Source organism: Heliangelus exortis, chromosome 11 (genome assembly GCF_036169615.1).
Source record: "Heliangelus exortis chromosome 11, bHelExo1.hap1, whole genome shotgun sequence".
Classification (NCBI taxonomy): domain Eukaryota; kingdom Metazoa; phylum Chordata; class Aves; order Apodiformes; family Trochilidae; genus Heliangelus; species Heliangelus exortis.
In genome coordinates this window covers 10224262-10240874 of record NC_092432.1, presented here as the reverse complement: position 1 = coordinate 10240874, position 16613 = coordinate 10224262, and the positions used below count along the sequence as shown (strand labels likewise).

At 42.8% G+C, this 16613-nt stretch overlaps 1 protein-coding gene across 5 annotated transcripts in view; it reads left to right on the top strand.

Annotated features, from left to right (window-relative positions):
- The window catches only part of PDE8A (phosphodiesterase 8A), a 153085-nt gene that overhangs the window by 15527 nt on the left and 120945 nt on the right, over positions 1–16613 (top strand). The gene's annotated exons all lie outside the window — the stretch shown is intronic.

The window sequence follows — 16613 nt, the reverse complement described above, 5'->3', positions numbered from 1 at the left end:
GTGTGATTTGGACACTGGTGCAATAAAATTACTTTTGTTACATTTGTAATAATGAACTGTGGGCAGGACTGAGGAACCATCTTCTCCAGCTGTATGTTGTGCTAGTGTAAATTCCATGTAAAAAAAACTACTCTTGCTTCCAGTACAGTATGAAACTCATCCATTCTTTGTGAAATGAAAAGAAAATTATGGCTCTGCCAGAAAATGCAATTCAGCCCTTCTGGGTTTGTTGCTTTTTTTTTTTTTTTTCCTTCTATCAAGGATTTTAGTTTCCTATTTGCCTTTTTGTATTGAAAATTATAAAAACAAGCTAAAACTCAGGGGTTCCTTTTCAAAACTGTTACCTCATGTTTTCAGCTGAAGCACTTTTCCAACATTGACATGAGCTCACAAAATGTTAGCTTGACTCTAAATAAGATTTTCTGAGTTGGATGAAGGCTTTGACTTAGTTCTAGGATAAAGTGTTTCAGAAACCTTTCTAGAGTGGATTCTGGATAGCCTGGCACCAATGAAGGGAATAAAAAAAAATCATACATAATTTGACTTTTCAAAATACTCAAGGCTTTTAAATTTCTCATCCCAGAAAATATCTCTCTTTTAATCAAACATCAGCTCTTTCCAATTGCTGCATTCTGTTTTGGTCACCTGCTTTCTTTATTTCTTTCCCGTGTGTGACTAAATATCTTCTTTAAATCAACTTGAAGCAATTTGTTTTTCCGTTCATCCATTTGGTTGTGCTGGGTTCCTTCCCCTTTGGAATGCTACATGAATGTCATACATTGAAGGGGCAATATCATCTGTGCAGTCCTGAGTGCAGGAGTACTTGGCACCAGTTCTGTGGTTTAATAAGTGAAAAACACGAGGACAGTTTCTGCATGTTTTAACTGGTTTATTTTCTGCAGCTCTGAGCAGAAAGGCTGAGGCTGTGGCAGCTCAGCACAAGAGGGTGATGCCCGGGTCTGTGGCCTCATGGTAAGCACGCCAGGTCCTGAACCTGTGGCACTGATTCTGTGTCAGCCCAGCACTAAGCTCAAGCAAACTGTTCCTTTGTGAGTTACTCTTGGGCTGTCTTTGTGCAGGCCTCAGCTGGCAGTTTGGATGTGCTGGCTTTCTCACAGCGATGGCACGGGCTCTGCATTGTGCTCTCTTGCATGGTGTGGATGTGGCATAAGAAATAGGTTGTGTTATTTTACATGGAGGTGACTGGATCCATTTTAAAAGTGCAGTGAGATGCAGGTGCCAGCCCTTCTTGTAATTTCCTTTTGAGCTCCAGTGACCAAAGAAGTGTCGCTGCTTCTCAGGCAGTACCTAAATCTTGCATTTGCCTTGGTTTGCATAGCTGACAAGCATGAATACTGATCTTCAGTAACCTTCTTTTGTTGCCCTCAAATTAGAATGAAATTTCTCCAACCTTTGATCTCTTGTACAACATACAAACACCCACTGTTTTTTTGATCGATGTGTATCCAACACATGCATTTTGCTTTCAGTTGACAGACACGTAAGCTGAAGTTATCTAGAGGAAAAAAATCAAACATAGGAAAGGTTTGGTTTTGTTTGGTTTTCTTTTTTTTTTTTGGTGAATAAATGAATATGCAGGAGACAGATTTGACAAAGTGAAAGATCTAGGGTTTCATGGCAATTGCATCCTAGCTCTAGCTCTTGTAGCCATGGCTGATCTAAGCTACGCTGGGGCAGGATTTGGGTTCAGGCCTGCCAGAAAGCCCCAAGCACTAAACCTTTCTGTCCTGAGTGGGATATGTAAAGTAACATTTCCTCAGGATTGCTGCCAAATGACTAATCTTGGACACTTTTAGGCATTCCAGCATGTCTGGTTAGTGGTTACTCTAAGTCATCCTGTTGTGTTTTTGTGAACTGAAACTCTTGCACACTACAGCAAGGTGCATATTTTGCAAGGGGTGCCTATGATGGATTTTGGGTAGAGTCAATAGCTGGCACACAGTTGTTTCACATCAGTGATAACTGTGGTGAAGAGGGAGCACTATGTAGATTCAGGGGCAGAAGTCACGGTCAGGGATGGATAGGAAGGAGGGATTTTTTTAAACACTGAGTGAATTAATTAATTCATTAGCTTCTCTTTTCATTTTCATGCAAGAAACAACTACCTGTTATGTGAGCTAATGAGATAGTGCTCTGCAGTAAGCCACTGCTCAAACAAGCAGCAGGCTGTTTACTTTTAAAAAATCCTCATGTTTTCCGAAAAGGCATTGCAAGCTTCTAGCTTATTCTGTTTACTAATGGACTCCCTACAACTGTACTGTGGTGATTCCTTCATTGTATGGTTCACAGAACTTTCTCAATGCATACTCCAAGGGGCATTCAAAAATGGTTTTCCTTTTTCTTTCAAAAAACAATAATATGTCCAGACACTGATAATATACTCTATGTAGCTCAAATGCTTTCCTGTAGCAGATACATCTGTCAGAGAAGAGACTACTCCTGGTTCATGTGAATGCATTTGGGATTTCACTGTGCTTTTTACTTTGATGATAAATTATTGTGGTTTTGAAAGGTTAATCATAAGTGCTCTGCAGAAGAGATGTTCTGTCCAGATAGTATGGTTTCCTTTTAATTGTCTTTTTGGATCTAGCTTTGCTCTTAATAGTGTGGGATACTGAGCCAAAGGCGACACTGTGCATGCTGTGTTGATGAGAGGTTGAATTGCACTACAAAATTTTCTTTTTGATCCTTCTTTTTCTTCTAAATTCTCCTGACTCCTTCTCCCCTTATATGGAAGTCCTTTGCTTTTTATCTCCTTTTTGGCATCAGTGCTTGATGGGCTGGACCAGGTCGCAGTACTCACTTGTCTGACTGAGACAGCAGTGATATCTGAGAGGATGAGGTGATCTCCACCACAGCCAGTTATGTGAGGAGGGAGCCACGAGCCAGTGAAATCAGGTTCCCAGCCTGAGCTAATGCAAGCATTGTCTCATCTTTTTAGGTGACACTGAATCTTCTTATAAATGTGACAGATTTTGTGGTTACACGAATCTATTGTCTTTGTTGAGAATTTCAGTCAATAACTCTGTACCAGTGCAAGAAGCTGCCGTTATGTTCTAACACGTTCCCCCAAAACACCAGATGTTTACACACCTCTGTGTCAGGGTCCGTCCACCTTGGATAGATAAGCCCAATTTTTAATTCCTACATCCCAATAGTCATGAAGAGGACTAAACAGCTGCTTTCAATAGGAGGGATTAGCTGGGGGCTTGGCTGTGGATGCCAGTCACCAGTTCCCTGGCTGACTGGGCAAGATGTGGAAGGGTTGGGGATTCTCCCCGAATGCTTTGCCCAGGGCAGTGCAGTGAGGCAGCCCAGGGCGTTGGAGAGAAGGAACTGTGCTCGGCTCTTCTGGCTTCACTTTGCACCAGGAAGGGGAGGGAGTGCTCCAGCTGCATCCGGGCCCCTCTGTCTGGCCACAGGAGGCCCTTGAAGTACAGAACAAAATAAATTCCCTCAACCCCAGCAATTTTCTCCAAAGCAGATCAGCAGGCAGCAGGCCTATGTTCTGTGGCTTGCAGCGGGCATTTGTGAGTGTGCCAAGATGCCTGCATTTTGATGACTCTATCCCAAAGACACGCCTCTGGTGTTTTTCTGTGCCCACAAACAGCACTTGAAAGGCATCATACAGAAGACCAAAATCATCTCCAATGGCTTCAGTGGAGCTGTTTCTAATCCTAGAGCTCCTTGTCTGGATACCAGCACTCAAGCACTCCAGGCAATTTGGCTGCAGAGAGCCATGAGCAGGCTGGAGGAGCACCCCAGCACCCCTCTGTGCCTGCTGCTCATCTTGGCAGAGGTGCTGCTCTCAAAGTCCTTCTTGAACAGGAATCCAACTGTTATGCAGAAAATGCCAGCAGTTCCATGCTCAAACAAGAACTAGGAAGTCTTTTAAATGGGCCAAGTTAAGAAAATATATGGAGAGCTGTTTCCAAGTACATCTGTGGGGACGGTGTCTGTGGGGGTCTGCACTTCCCTCAGAGTGTTGTGTTATTCCCATATACAAGTGAGATACTTGTTAGATACTTGAGTAAACCTACTATATGTCTTCCCAAGGCACCAGCTCCTTTTTCTGCAGTGGTTCCCGCTTGTAACAAAGCTAGGAGACAGTCCTTTGTAGACTAAATATCATCTCACTCAGCATTTACTAACATTTTCATGGTAAACTGACCTTCAGAGAAGTGCACTCTTAAGTAAGTATCAGAAAGTTGTTTTGTTTAACACCTTTTAGGTGATCATTAGACAGTTCAAGCCCATGGCAAACACCAAGCAGTTTTTCACTGGTGCTGACCAAAATGTGCTAACTCTAGGAGAGCCAGGGCTTTACTGCAGCATTGTAGGCTATGTTAGAAATGCTTTAAAAATATAGAATTTTACTTGGCTACATTTACTATCTTAAACACATGATTTCCCAGAAACCACTGAAGTTTCAGAAGGTGGATACTGTGGCAAAGGGGGTCAGATTACAGCCTTATTTCCAGGCAATGACAAACACTTCCTAGGTGATTTATGGCAAATCACTTGATTTATATTTTCCTGTCTGTAAGGAATTAGAATTATAAATCAACTAATATTTATGATGTGTTCCAGTATGTCTGTGATAGGGCCATATAACTTTACATAAATGACTTTACTTCTATTTGCTGCTCAGGAAAGGAAAAAAGCAGAATAGCATCTGTTCTAGGAGAAATGCAAGGTTTCTGTAAACTCATCTGAAGTTCTTTTTTCACTGAAGTGGTTAAAGAAGCTTGGATGTAGTGTATTCTAATGTGCATAATTTAGCCAAACACTTTAAATTCTTTTAGTTATATGGCTCCGTCTGTTTTTGTTTTACTTTTTTTTCCACTGCTCAGCTCCATAATTGTTCCTCCTAGTCACAGTCACCTAAGGTCAGGCTGTACCTTGCTGAGGAGATGAACTGCAAACAGGGCTAACTAAATCACGTGGCTCCAGCCCATTCCTGTTATTAATCCTCCCAAGTTCTAGCACTTGGCAGAGGAATAAAAGTAAACTTATCAGTAGTTCACATTCTTCTCAAGTGGAGGATGAGCTGGGTAATTCCTGTAGTGTTGTTTCATTTTTTTCTTCTTCTTCTTTTGTAATATTTTTGTAATATTTTTGTAATATTGTAGCTACATCAGCTTTATTTTCATAATGCATGGGACATAACTGTATTCAAAGACCAGTGTTTATGCAGTGTGAATTTAGTCTGATAAAATTCTGTTTCCCTTCCCAAAATGTCTTTTGGAGTGCTTTCATTATTAAATATGCTGTCATTGCAACAAACATGATGCTGGCTTTAAGCTGATGAGAAAATGTCCAAAGTACATGCAGTTTATGCTCTGACAGGAAGCTGGTCTGGGTACTTAGGTTTTGTCTGAAATCTACAAAGATTTTTTTATTCCTACAAAGATTTTTTATTCCTGCTTCAGTCTCTGTCTTGCAAGGCCACTGCTTAATTTACTTTATCTTCCTCCTAAAATTTTGAGTCTTCATCTCTGCTTTGTTTCTTTGTGAGGTTCATTGGGTGGGAGCAGACACAGCAAATTCAGAATATCCAGTTGGAAAGGAGACCAAGGTTGATACACTTTGTCCCCAGAGCTTCTGGCTAGCCCAGGCACTGCCAGAGCAACCCTGTGTGAGCACAAGGATCTAACACAAGATGCTGTGCTGGGAGAAATGTGGGATCAATCTCTCCAAATTAGGGCAGCTCAGATAGCAGCATGAGATAAATGCCTCAGATAGGAAAGTACAATTCTTAATGTGTTTATGTTATCACTAGCTCACTACATTTAGATAATAAAAAAATGTCATGGGGCAATTGTTAAGAAAAGTTTTTTTTTTTTAAAAAAGATAAAAGTAGGAATTATAAAAAGGGAGAAAATCTGCATTCCTTATGATTGTTTATATATTCCTTATAGGGGATAATATTTAGGTACATGTGGGAAAGTGCTTACAAAATATTTTTCATAAATAGTATAATACTACTGAGGCATGAGGTGCAGAGTTAGTTACTTGCCGTGCTTTGGGAGGGCTTGGTGTGTTCAGGCATCCCCTCCAAGTTGCTGTGACATTGTGCAAACCATGTTGGTTTGTACCAGAGTGGCACAGCCCTGCAGTCCAACCAGGTCTTGCTGTAATCAACAGTGACTATGATTTAGTGGCACCCACAAAAAGTCCAGTGTAAAGCAGAAATGAAGAGAGGAAGGGAAATTCAAAGAATGCTTCTGCTGCAGGCTGGAGGTTGTAATGATGTCCACACACCTAATGAGCACATCTAAAGGCAGCCTTGTTGCTTAGTAATAGCTAAACTACACTATTATCTGCAATGATATTGAAGTGTAATTTCCAAGAATGTATCCCTAGCAGATTGTCCTAAACAGTTCTGGGGCATGTAGCACATCCATCTCTTCCTCTAATGGCCAAAAGTTTTAGGACAAATAGGAAGGTTTTAAAAATGGGGCTAATGCTGTGTTAAGATGAGTGTTGCAGCATTGTGTGAATGTACAAGAAACTGAAACAAAGGCAGTGAGCAAAAGGGAAGATGGCTGATCTAATGGAGTTCCTGGTACACGTGAAAATGCAAAACTACAACAGACTGCCAAACAAAGAAAAGCAAGTCTGATTTTAAATTATCTCAGTTTGCCCAAGTGCCATGTCATGACCACAAAGGAGGTACTTAAGAGGGATTCTGGGTTACCAGCCTCACTGCATTGGAGATATGAAATCAGCCAGTATGAAAAAGTCTGGGTTGTCTTGGAAAACAATCTTGTGGTGAAAAAATGCCTTCCTCTGTTTGACCAGCACTAAGAGCCTGAAGCTTGAATCAACAAGATACTAAGGGCTGTAGCGAGGTGATGCCATTGTGCTACTACCATGAGGAGTTGGGAGCTCCTTTGCGTGTAGCTACCCACCTTGCCCAGGATGCTCTGACAGCTCTGGATGTTTCACAGGGTCATTTGAGTCTCAGAGAGTCACCTTTTGGTGATACTTCATTTTTCTCCTCTACACTTTAAGGAACAGCCAAAACATCTTGCCAGCAAAGGAATAAACAACCATGTGTTTTACAAAGCACATGCACTCAAAGGATCTTCTCCCTCTTATCTGAACTTGTGTGTCAGTGATTTCTATCTGAGTACCTAATGTTACAGGTAATTTGTACAATGATGGGTTATCTGTAACTATCACTATGGGTTAGTGCCTCTTTTCCAATCTTAAATGTGCAACAATTTGCACTGGCAGTAGGGAAAAGTTTGCATTTCTTGTTTGTTTAGGAAAAGCAGCATCTGCCTGAAAAAAGCTGATGTGTTATACTTAACACGTATATCTATAGTCTTCTCTTCAAGAACAGTACTTTCAAACAGCCCTTGTATATGAACTTTTCTGTGTTACTTAGTTTATAATATTAATAACAATGGAAATATTGAGGGATGGAATTTGCTATATTGCTCTTTCTTTTTTAATTTGTTTTTTCTTTTTTTATCATCTGTTACATAATCAGTGAAATACCTTGCAGCTGGATAGCTGGATGCATAGTTTCAGCTGTGAGATGCCTCCAGCCTTTTTTTTTTTTTTTTTTTTTTTTTTTTTCTTTCTCGTAACTGAGTAAGCAGTTTAAAAATCAAAAGCAAAATACTGTTTGGGGGTAGGGCCTGTGCGTCCTCTCACTGCTGTTGATCCAAGGTAGGGAGAAAATTGGGACTGGGCTTCTACATGGACACTAAATTGTGACTGTAAGAGACCTGTTATGTTCCTCCCCTCTTCATCTCTCTGGGGAGTTTGGTAGAGAGCTGAATGGTGCCTGTCTGAGTCAGGGGCAGGTATGAGTTCAGGGTTTCTGGGGAAACCTGAAAGAGAAGGCAAGTATTCCTTGATGTCCCTCTCCCAAAACTTCTTGGAATTCCCCCCTAAATGAGGGAGAGAGAGCTAGGGTGGAGGAGGCCCCAGGAAGGTTTTCCCACCTGTGTGTGATGTATGGGCTGGTCAGGGTACTGAGTGAAAAACAAGCAAGCAAGATGGCAGCTCTGGGTCCAATAAGTGAGGAATAGCACCCAATACTAACCATAAATGAGTCCATGGATAACCAGTGACAGCTGAGTATGGGATAGCTGCAATCCCCGCCTGCCTCTGGGTAGCACAAACCTGTATGCGTGCTCAACCTGCTGTGGGTAAGCTGGATTTATACTGCTATCTCTTATATTTCTTGAATACCTGTATTTCTCCCCAGTGGAAAACTGATTTTGCAGGGATTTGCTGTACTTGATGGAAACAAGCGTGGTTGTGTTTGGAAAAGCTTTTGTAGTGAGGTAATTTCAAGTGTTTCAGCAAACAATTTATGTAGCAGATATCCCTTATTTTTTTTTTCTTCCCACCTTACCCCTCTCAAGAGGCCACATAGCTTTTGCCATGGGAATCTGTGGAATGGACAGTTATTTAATTTCCTTTCAAAGGGATAGTCACTTTAGATCAGATTTTGAAGTCATCAAGACTCAAGAGATTTTTTTTTTTGGAAAAGCAGTTATTTCTTTTGATGCCTAAAACTGTCAAAAGAAAGATGTAATTTTTAGGTGTTTATACCAGCTGAGAAAGAGGAAAGCAATCTGCATGGGGCTCTGAGATGTCATGTGCATGGGATAATCCTGACCTTCTCAAATGACTCTGATGTTTGTCTAATGAACTTCCAAGAGTGCAAGGAGATGATATAACTGTTGAGGTAGTGAATTTAAGAGTGATTGTTCTGACTTGGTTATTCCCCTTCTTTGTAAAAATGCCTGCACTGGTTTGCTCTGGATCTCCTCGAAACCAGGAGAGTCAACCAGATTCGGGTTGGGGGAATGGTGTGTTTAGCAGCTGGGGCATATGAGAGGGAAAGGGAGGAGCAGCACTGCTCCTGGTTGCTTACAGCCACTCAAGTGTGAGGTGCCTTTCTGCAAAGGGATAGGAAGTAGAGAATTGTGCCCTGAAGATCCATCAGGGAGACAAAGAGATGGCATCACAGCTTATTTCAAGTGAGGAGGTTAAAAAGCCTCTGGACTGAGCATGAGGAACCCATTCACTTGGGGACAGTAAGTGCAGACCAAGGAGGTCTTGCCAGGGCAGGTACAAGCCATGAGATCAGCCTTCCTCAGTTCATCAGATCATCCCCTGCCCCTTCTCCTGTTTGAAAGCCTCTTGGGAGTTAAAAGCACATGTTTTAAAACTAATTTTCAGTTCTGTTTCCAAACCAGTTTGGTGATTATTTATTTATTTTTATTTTTTTTTAATGCTTGCTATTGTGACCATGTTACAGAGTCTGTCAGCCCCTGCAGCACCCAGCTGTGCTGGCTATAACCATAATTCACAGAAACTGCCAAGTGCTGTTCTGCTTAATATGACAGATCCTTCCGTGATAGCTGCACTGCAGCCAGCCCTGCTGAGCCTGTTGGGAAGGATGGTGCCCATGTGGGTAAGATTTATGTTTGTTATGGCTGTGGTGAAAGAGCCTGCAAGCACTGCCTTCCCCTTTTCAAAAACTCAGATTTATCTTCCTGACACATCTGGAGAGAGTCTCTCTATTTTTTTTAAATTTTTAAAAAATTTATTTATTTTCTTAATAGCTATTCCCAGAAAACTTACATTGTCTGGTTTCTCCACCTGCCCTCAGTGTGGTTTGTCCTTATCTCTTCACCAAGCTGTCATCTCCTCTTGCAATTCTTGTGGTGTTGCTCTTCCTGCTGCTCAGCTGCATGTGCAGACAGCTGTAAAATGGAGTTTACAAGACTCATGATCTATGAGTGCTCTGCCATGGCACAGCAGAGGTCGGATTCTTGTACATTCCTCCTTCCAGCAGTCTGCACGCAGAGCTGCATGCAGGCAAGTGGCAGGGAACGCAACTTCCCTGATGGGAGCTTACAGAAACAAGAATACAGTTGGAAAAATAGTGTGAATCATGAATGAAACATTACTCACAGAGCCTGATTACAATGTAAGAACTGGATGTGAAGCGTTCCTAGAAAATGGGGCACATTTGGAGAGAACAGTAAGTTGCGCAGCCATCTCTGGGTTATCTGTTTGGTGGGATATGCTAAGATTGGTTAATTAAGGGTTCAGCTTTTTGCATGTGTAAGGATACTGCCTTGCTCCACAGAAAGACCTAACATTAGGGAAGAACTGTATATAGTCAGATGTGACTGAGTGTATTTAAAGGTATTGGTTTGGCCCAAAGAAAAGCTGGAGAAAACATCTGACAGTTGTTAAGTATTCAGATCAGCCCCAGTTCCTTGCCTTATATTCAAACATGTTTGTAGGAGGAATATTTCAGATATTTGAGTGATCTAGGAACATAAATCTCACAACCAGTACATGGGATTTTTTGCTATTGTGAATATATAATAAATTACTGCTCAGTACAACTGTGAATGATGGATCTGTTCCCTAAATAATAAATTCAGCAATCATGAAAGCCGCCTGTTTTGCAGGTGGACAGCCTGTCCTAAAGAGTAATTTTAGAGAGTTCTTTAGCTCCTGCTTACTGCAGGAATCTAGCTAGTTTCTAGCTGTATTTTGTTGTTCTCTTTCCACTCTTACCCCATCTGTCTCTGGAAAGAGTTAGGGATGCTGGCTTGGGAAGGAAGGCTGCTGGCAACTACCACTGCTGGTGAACCAGGAGCAAGTGAGAAAGTGGCTGCTTGGCAAAAGGCAGTGAGAACCTGGAGAGAGGAGATGAGGAAAGAGTCTGAGAGAGAAAGCCTGTGATTTTGATAGTTTGTCTGATGGTCTTGCTTCATTAGCCTAAACTGATATTTTAGCTGCTGGGTTAGGCTGACAAAGACTGAGCTCATCATTTTAACTTTGACCAAAGAAAACTGACCTAGTGATGGAAAAACCAGGCTGTTTCTTTCTATTACTGATTTCCTTTTGCTTTATTTTACTGGATCCAGGCAGGCTACAATGTGATACGTTTTATTGCATCAGGAAACAATTTATGAATCTGAAGCATCATGAAGATGTAGTCACTGTCAGGCTGGGCCAGAGGCTGGCCTAGCTAAGAGAGGGCATCCAATATCCTTGGGAAGCAAAGGGACAAGAGGCAGCAAGGGCCTGTAGGCTGGAAGAATGGGATGTACCACTCCACCTAAGTGGGATCATTTTTCCAGCAGAAGGACCAGTTCTTGTCCTTGGATTAGTAAATCACAGAATGAAAGATTTACAAATTAAATGAATGTAAGTTAGCTTAAAAATACTTAAAAATATTTTTAAGTGAGAAGGGAAGATTCTCCAATAGGAGAACAACTAATTCATTAAGGTCACAGCTGGTTGCATGGTGCTGTGTATCCAGATAGATATTCCCACTGTTGAAGCACAGGATAGTTATAGGGGAGTGTGTGGGAACTAGAGTGCTTTTCTCCTCCTTTCCCCACTATTTTTTTGATGACTGGAGTTGAAGTCAGGAGGTGGGAGCTGGTGGACATTGTGGGACAGTAAAGAGGGTCATCAAAGCATAAAGGAGGTGCAGTGGTGAAGAGGGGTACATTTTCTCTCAGAAATGGTGTGTCTATTCTGCTTGTCACTGAGCAGCAGTGAGTGTGATATGTTAGTTACAGCTGCAAAAATAATTTTTACATCAGTGATGATGATGAAGCTCATCTGAGCTCTATTTAGATTCTGAGATTTAAACTCAAATGTCTTTGGTGCTAGAGTTGAAAAAGTTGCTGAGTTAATCTGTCTTGAAGGTCCTGATTTCCAAGTGGTACAGACAATTGTTTGTGTTCTGCAATTGGAATTATGCAACAGCAGCAAGGCAGACAGCCTGCCAGGCCTTCAGACTGGTGCTCCTGTTGATTGCCTTGGGTTTTTTCAGGACATCAGGAAAGTGATGCAGCAAACAAACTCATTGTACTTTTGTACATCCTAGTAGCTGGGGATGATCTCTCTTGGGACAAAATTTACACTTTTCTTGTGACACCTGAAAATGCCCCGTTCCAAGATACCTTTTGCTTATACACAAACAAGCAGAGGTACCCTGGCAATGCTGATACTAACCTGTGGCTGGGGCAGTATGTGGTCCTTGTTTTCTCTTCTAGAATATCTCGGGGCTGGAGAGAAGAGCTGTCACAGCTCGTGTGTGTCAGTAGTTAGCAGTGGAGAGTCCATTCAGCTGTTTGTATCCTGGCACATTTTCCAGTTCCTCCTCCTCCTCCCCCCTGCTTCCTTTGCTGGCCTAGAGACCAGCAGAATTGCCTAACTTTTCAGAAGGCCAGAAGACACAGTTGGAACACACAGCTAACTCTGGGGGAGAAGCAATTAAAGTGACATAGAATAATCTGTCAAGATTGCTGCCTTGTGCTCGTAGGATTGCAGGCATCCTTGCTCTGCCATTGCTGAACAAACTTTATTCCAAAGCACACTTGTATTTGTTGCTAGTGTGGGTGTTAGTCCATCATTTCTTCTCCTTAGTTCTACCTGTCAGTGTCTTGGGCAGTGAAATATTGTCAGAATTGGATTTGGGCACCAAACTCTTTGTCTGGGTCTTCATCTGCATTTTAGTGTAGCTGGACAGGAGGCAGTTGTCCCAATGCTCATGCACAATGGGAAACGGTCAAGGGCTGTGTGAAATAGACACATACTGCTGGTACATCAAGGAGAAATGCTTTTGCTTATGGAAATTTGGAGGGAGACTACAGGCATGGGGAGCAGTGGGGAAAATCTGAGACTCAATGTGCTGTTCAGTCTTTTGTCAGAAAATGCGGGACCCAATATAATTTGTCCGAGATGGATAGAGAAGCAACTGAATGCCATAACTATCAATCTTTTCAAAATTTTAAGCTTATCTATTTGTTCTCTAAAGACTTCGATCTTCCACAGCACCCACTCGTCTAGAGACCAATCTGATAACAATCATTCCAAGCTCTTTTCTAGCCTTCTTTCTTATTCTGCAGTCCTGAATGAAATTCAACCTTATTCTCCATAAATAACCTTTCTCATTCCCCAGCTGTCTCCTAGAGCTAGTTCTCTTCTGACCTCTCACATACTGACTCTCTACTGACCTTGCACTTCCCCCACAGCTCTCATCAGCCAGTGTCTACACGCCTATTCTTCCTCTGCTCTTTTGCACTATTTCATTTCTTTGAATAATAGAGCCCACCATTTCCTGATCTGCACTTCAGCAAGTAAACTTGAACAAGCCCCTTTATCAACAAGGTTTGTGTAGTGTTGTGACAAATTACTACTATTGGCAAAGATTTTGATCTTTTCATCCATCCTCTTTGAATCCAGGCTGTGGGTAAATTTATATTTTAACTGTATTTTTTTATTGGCAATAAAAAAACACCCTCAAAGATTTCAAATCGGAGAGAAACAAAAAAATGTCAGTGCCAGGGTCTTGTTCAGATAGAAATTTATGTCTTTAGTTGGATTTTCATCAGTGCAGCAACAACTCTGATTTCTTGATGGCTTTTATTTGACTGCTAGGAGATTGTACAGACATTTTGCACTCACCTCATTCTCCCATTCAAGGCAGTGAGTTTTCATCAGAAAAACTCACAAAAGGAGGCTAATGACTTTTTGCTTGAAGTTTGGCTGCAGAGAGATACAATCAGAAATAAACTGCGAAGGGTTAGTGTTGAAAAAGAGCAAAGAGGTCATGCACTTCATATCTGCACGTACACTTTGTTGTTTTGTCATGCTATTATTATGTAATGTTGAACGAAGCCTTTCCACCCCTCCTTCCAATATTTGTTTGCCTGTCATTTGGGTAAACTGTAAAAGTATTTGTTGAATGGGAGTTTGGCTCCAAAATGGAAAGCAAAGATGTTTTTAGTATGGATATTTTTTGAAATTACATCATGAAATGTACATTTCATCTTTGTGTAGCTGCAAATCAAACTTGTTTATTTTACAAAGCAGAAAGCTTAACTCTAGGTGTCAGCACTGCAAACTGAATGTGGAGCTCTGAAAATGAAATTGTGCTGTCTCTGACTTCTCAGTGCCACCAGAAATAACGTGTGGTACCAGGTTTGCTGACAGATCCCTTAAGGCTGAGGAAGAAAGCCCACACTTGTGGGTAAGGGTACAAGTAGAAAGCACAGAATTCTTTTCTTTCAGTGTCTTTCCAGCTGCAACGAAGTGTGTTCTTATTAATGGGGTCTAGTAAATAATGCTTAACATAAAGGAAAGAATGAGGGCAAGATCCCTCTGCACACAGTGCCCACTGTTAAAACCAGGTATGGCAAGCCTTTCATTTACTGTTAAGTGCTTATCTTAAGTGGGCATCCAAAATGATGAGAGAGGACAAGAAGTCGGAGTCTCTGCTTGTAACAGGAGGTATAGATCAACTGAATTAATGAGGTGGATGAAGTTTATGTGACTATTGCTTAGACTTGAAATTGCATAGTAGCAGAGAGATCTGGGAAGGAAAGATTTGATTTTCCAGCCTTTAATGCTAGCAATTACGAGAAGTAAATAAAAGCATTTTGACAGTGCAAGTACTGTGGTTATCCTGAAAAACCACATTTCTCAAAAGCACTAACTTTGGGCTTTGCATCTCCTAACCTTATAAGGTGCTCTCATCTGCTGCAAGTGATGCTGTTATATATATGAATGAAGAGCTTCTTTTTGCCATTCTTGCTGTCATAGTCACAACTTATCTGCATATTTTTCATTTAATTACAACCTCATGATGTGCCCGTTGTAGTTCACATACGTTTCAAAGGCTGAATATTTTGGATGCGCAGAAGTGCTCCTGAGGAATTGGAACGGAGTGATTCTGACAGGGGAGCACAAAAGTGTTCACGATACAAATTTGGAGTAATTTAAATAATTTCCTCCTCTGATACATCACTTTCCCTCCTCAGATGCTGGAGCTTATTGACAAAAGTCGTGTCCCTGATATTTGGTTTTCTCCGTGATTGTAAATCTAAAGTTTGTTCTGGCCTTCCCTGAACTCCTGTCACCTCAGTAGTTCCTCAGCTAGTGCAAGCAGGCAGAACCATGGAGTGGCACCTCTGCAAGTCATTTAGAGTAAGGATTGGCAGAGCTACAAATGGAGAAGTGAGGAAAGTGAAAGGCATGTGTGGAACATGAACAGTGCTTTTATGAGCCCATCAGGTTGTGCATGGTCTCTGATCAAGTCAGGTGTTGTGTATCTGTTGTTTGAACCCTGACTGCACTTCAGCTGGTACCTTCTGAAACGTATTATCCATAATAACAACGTTTCTTGCATTGGTGCGATGTTTCAAAGAACCTTAAATACTCTGTTTTCTCTCTTAAAGTATATACAGACATCTAAAGTCACAATACACCTACATGATATAGGAGTATGGTTATTTCCATATGATGTAGAAACAGAAAAAGTCCTTTTTTTTACATAAATATTCCAGAAGTAGTCTGTCTGCTGTTCACTTTCCCAGCCCTAGGGTCTGGCTCTACCCATATAATATCATCTTCCCTTTTCACATCTTTGCTTTAAGAATATTTTCAGAGAGATTGGTGTGGCTGGAGCTGCAAAGCAAGAGGAGCAGCAACAGGGTTTGTGCTCTGGCTGTTTGCCTGTTCCTGAGGAACAGCCGCACAGAACAACTTGACAGCTTTCCTCTGCAGGCTGACTAGGGCTGCCCATCCCTTGTATTCAGGCAAGTGTCTGGTCCTGACAGACGATGCTGGGTTAAGAACTCTACCGGTGCATTTTGTTGTAGTGTTGTTTTTTTATTATTTATTTCTTAAGAGAAATAAGCTGACTGGGCCCGAAATGGCTGGAGTCATGCCAGCACACGGATGCTGGAAAAGCGGCTCTGGCTCCGTGTTTCTCACTACTGCCCTGTCGGGCCGCGGGGGCCCGAGGGGATGCGGCGGGGGCCCGAGGGTGAGCGGCGGGGGCCCGGGGGTGCGGGCGCTCGCTCCTCCCGTGTCAGGTGAAGCCGCCACCAGTGTCCGCACGCGTCCCGCCGGTTTGAAGTTGGCTCTCTCGGGCGGAGCCGCGGCGCGGGGCGCCATTGGGCCTCGTTGTCTGATTTGCATTGACGCCATCGCGGGCCGGAGGTCAGCCCCGGCGGGCGCTCTTATTGGCTCCGCCGCTGTCAAGCGCCGGGCAGCGCTGGCGGGGGGAAGGGAAGGGCGGGCGGGGGGGCCGTGGCCGCCGCCGAGGAACATCGGTAATAACAAGGCGGGCGCAGAGCGAGGGAAGGCGGCTGCGAGGAGAGGCATTTCCCCTGCTGCAAGGGACGCGGACACCACGGCCCTGGGAATTAGAGCTCTCGCCGCTGCAATCCTTTCCGCCGGGATGGGACGCTAGGACCATTTTGCTGCTACTTCTCGCTCTTTAAAAATTTTTTTTTTTTTTTAAATTTTTTTTCCCCCCGCTCGCCTTTTCGCATCATTTCTCTTACCACAAAAAAAAAAAGAAAAAAAAAAAAAAATCGCCCCCAACATGGAGGCCCTTTGATGCCGGCTCCTCCCGCGCCTCTGGGAAGCCCCTCCGGGCCGTGCCCCCATTTTCCGAGGGCCGTCCCCGGCGCTGAGGGGAGCTCCCCGCGGCCCGGCCCGCTCCGCTCCCGCGGCGCTGAGCCGAGAGCCCGCGCCCCGCCGGCCGGGATGCCGCTGCGACGGGCAGGGAGCCC